Below are 4,212 nucleotides of genomic sequence, written 5' to 3' on the forward strand. Positions count from 1 at the left end.
AGGTTTTGTTCAAAGGGAGCGAGCGCATGAGCAAACAAGACAAAGCCCAAGGAGGAGGAAAAAGAGGATCCTGGGAGGACAGCAGGTACTTAAGGAAACACAAGGAGTGACACTAATCATCCAGGCCTTGTAATAATAATAATGCAACCGAAAACACTGCAAAGGAAACAAAAGGAAAAGAGTGTGTCCATTTTGCAACTGGGCCCTGTTTTAAAAGACAGGATTCCTTCATTCCTGGTGATGAGGTGAGTTCTGTTGTTATAAGCTAAGGTTGCCAAGAAAATCCTATTATAGCGTCACCGTAAGTCGGAAACGATTTGAAGGCACATGACAACACCAAAATGCGAATGAGGATTGCCAGATTTTTTGGAACCTGATACAGCACACCTAAACTCTAACTGTCCCAATTTGACAGGGACACTGAATCAGTCCTCTGCCATCCACTCTTCACTGTCTCTTCTCCAACTAACTCTAACAGAAGATACCCTCAAAGGCCATTCAGTCCAACACCATTATGGAAAACACCACCAGAGTATAGATAGCCATCCAGCCTCAGGTTAAAACCTCCCCCAAAAAGGAGATTCCACAATCCAAGGCAGACTATTCCACTATGGAATAGTTCTTACTGTCAGAAAGTTCTTCCTAATGTTGAGGTGGAATCTCTTTTCCTGGAGTTTGCACCCATTGCTCTGTGTCCCAGTCTCTGGAACAGCAGAAAACAAGCTCCATCCTCAATGTGACATCCCTTCAAATATTTAAACAGGGCTATCATGTCTCCTCTTAAGCTTCTCTTCCCTAGCCTAAAACCTACCCAGCTCCCTAAGCTGCTCCTCATAGGGCTTGGTGGTTTCCAGACCTTTCACCATTTTGGTCACCTTCGCTTTCTCTTCACTGCCACCTGTGTAACCAAATCTCCAACCAATTCTAATTCCTGGCTCTTTCTGACGCCTATTTCCATACCTTCCAATTGTCCTGCTGTGGCAAAGACAGCCTTGGTCAATCCTTTGTCTTCCCACATTTTCAACCGCTGTTAAAATGTCCCAGTTTCTCTCCCTTCCTCCCACCTTGGTCCTCAGCTCTCTTCAATTGCAGCAAAATAGTGCACAATAGGTTTGCACTCAGTTAACTCAGCAGAAAGTAAAGATGGGCAGAATCTTGCTCTTCCCAGTGGGTTTAAGGAAAAGCAAACTGTTCCAGCCTCTTCTAGCTTATCCACTCTCCCTCACTCATAACTGTTGCCATCTTGACCACAATCTGATGTGACTTGGCCACGTTTCTGCTGGTTCTGATCTTGGAAATGATGGTGGACAAGTCCATGTGGCTCAAGGGCTAGACTTTTCCCCACCCTTGAACTAAAAGGAGTCAGTTGTTGTTGTGTGCCTTCAAATTGTTTCCGACTTATGGCAGTCCTAAGGTGAACCAGTGTGGCATAGTAGTTTGAGTGTTGGACTATGACTCTGGAGGCCAGAGTTCGATTCACAATCAGCTATGAAACCCATGAGACCTTGGGGCAAGTCACAGGCTTTCCGCCTCAGGCGAAGGCCATGGCAAATTGGCTTGGAATCAATCTTGTTAAGAAAACCCTATGACTGATTCGCCTTAGGGTTGCCATAAGTCAGAAACGACTTGGAGGCACACAATACGACACCTTCACATTGTTTCATATTGTGTTGTTTCCTCTTCTTATTCCTAATTTGTGTTATCTATTATGCGTGAGGTGCACCTTCAAGTCATTTCCAGCTTATGGCGACCCTATTATGTTTTTTTTTTCTTTACAGGACACAGTTGACAACCTAATAATAATAATAATGATAATAATGATAATAATAATAATAATTTACAACCCACCTTTTCTCCAAAACTGGGACTCAGGGCAGCTTACAATATTAAAAAGACAGTATATCTGGCCCTTCACATTTGCAGCTTTGATTATTCACAGATTTGATTAATATATTCTCTATAGGAATATGTAGGTCCTCCAGCGCAACTCTATGGTCAACTTTAACCAAAAGTCGCACTGAAGGACCTAGAGATTCCTAGAGAGACCACTCCGCTAAGCATTCGTAGCTCCTTCAGTGCAATTCTGTGGTCAATGTCTGGCAGATGTTGACCACAGAGTTTCACTGGAGGACCTAGAGATTCCTAGAAAGGACACTCCATTAGGCATTTGTAGCTTCTCCAGCCCAATTCTATGGCCAATGTCTGGCTGATGCTGACCACAGAGTTGCACAGGAGGACCTAGAGATTCCTAGAGAGGTGTCTCTCAGATAAAAACATATCTGTGGTTTTTCCACATTCGTGGGGGTCGTGTGCCCCTAACCCCAGTGAATGTGGAAGGGACGAGTGTGCAATTAAAAGCATAGAGAAATGATCTCTCATAAATTATTACAATATAAAAACAAACCTGGAGACCACATTCTGTCCGTTCCCGGCTCCAGTTTTTTCACCGTTGTGATCAATTGGTGTGATGATTCTCCCTTTTTATGACAGATCCATGTGTCTCGGCCATTGATTCCTCCACGCCGAAGGAGGCGGGTGGCTAGACAGGCATGCGCAAGCATGTGCGTAAAAGGCCCAGTCGTATATAAAACCTTTGGCTCCCTGAGACATGGTCATTCTGCACAGCGGCAAGCTATTTACTCTGAAATTGATTCTTCAAAAACACCGGCCCAAATCCATTTGGGATATAAATGGATGAAGCGTCAGGTGCATTGACCTGGTGGGGAGGAGGAATCTGAAACATCTCTTTTGAAACTGAGATGCTTAAATCTGATTTTTCTTCTTCTTCTTCTCCTTCTCCTGGAACCTAATTTGCCCAAACACTTCTATCAATGTCGTTCAGCCCGCTTTCATGGGGGCTGTCTCGATCAATAATAATACCAATAACAGCCATCATAGTAATAATTCTCTATACCGCCCAGTCAGTGTGGTGTTGTGGTTTGAATGCTGGACGAAGAGTCTTGGGGACGGGGGTTCGAATCCTTGCTTGGTCATGGGAACCCCTTGAGTTTGAAAGCTGGGCTTCATTCCCACTTACAAATAAATTGGTTTGTGATCCAAATTGATGGATCGATTCGACAGCGGAGCATGTTTCCCACTACATTTTCCCCAATCGCATTTTTCCCCCTGTTAAAATAACCCACTTGTGGTTCACATTCACGAATGAATCGATTCAAAATGGACCCACTCCAGCCAGTCGAAGAGCAAATTTAAGTCGATTCCGATCCGCATCTGTTTCACACTTGCGCAGAATCGATTTATCCAAAAAGACGCGGTTGAATGGGTCTAGCACACGGCCTCCCCTCTCCGAATCACTTCAGCAATTCAGTTTAAATGGGAACCAGGGTCATTTGAAGCGGTTCAAACTGATTTGTGATCTGGTTTAAAAGGTAGTGGGAATCAGGCCCTGGACTATGACTCTTGGGGAACAGGGTTCGAATCCTGGATCGGTCATGGGAACCTCATGGATGATCTTGCGCTCCCTAGGCCTAGAAGAAGACATAGATAAATTATTATTATTATTGTTGTTGTTGTTGTTGTTGTTGTTTTAAACTGATTTTATTGTGAGCTGGCCCAAGATATTCAGATTAATGGACCCTCATATAGGGACCGTGAGAGCATCTAGATGTTCCCCAAATTTGATACTACCTGGCCAGGGAGGTTATTATTATTATTATTATTATTATTATTATTATTACTAGTAGTTGTATTTATTTTCTTATATCCTGCCTTTCTCCCAATATAGGGACTCATCCCTTAATAGAACAGCAGATGTTCTCTCCTCTGAGGATGCACCATTTTCCTGTCTGGAAACCAGTGTGGTGTAGTGGTTCGAGTGTTGCACTATGACTGGAGATCAAGGTTCAAATCCTGGCTCGGCCATGGAAAGCAGCTGGGTGACCTTGGGGGCAAGTCACACTCTCTCAGCCTCAGAAGATGGCAAGGGCAAACCCTTTCTGAAGAATCTTGCCAAGAAAACACCATGATAGGGTTGCCTTGGGGGTTCGCCGTAAGTCGGAAATGAAGGCTCACAAAAGCAACAGGTACTAATGTTCCATCGGTGGCTTGGCATTTGCACATCCTTTCTCAGCACTGTCTATGTTGAAGTGTGCGGTGCATGGCACTCTCTCGCCTGTCTCTGTGCTAACAATCCCTGTTAAGCTATTGATTTTTCCTTCCAACAAACAGGTTTTTTCCCCTCCTCCCTCCTGC

The sequence above is a fragment of the Sceloporus undulatus genome, chromosome 7, assembly GCF_019175285.1.
Source record: "Sceloporus undulatus isolate JIND9_A2432 ecotype Alabama chromosome 7, SceUnd_v1.1, whole genome shotgun sequence".
NCBI classification, from domain to species: domain Eukaryota; kingdom Metazoa; phylum Chordata; class Lepidosauria; order Squamata; family Phrynosomatidae; genus Sceloporus; species Sceloporus undulatus.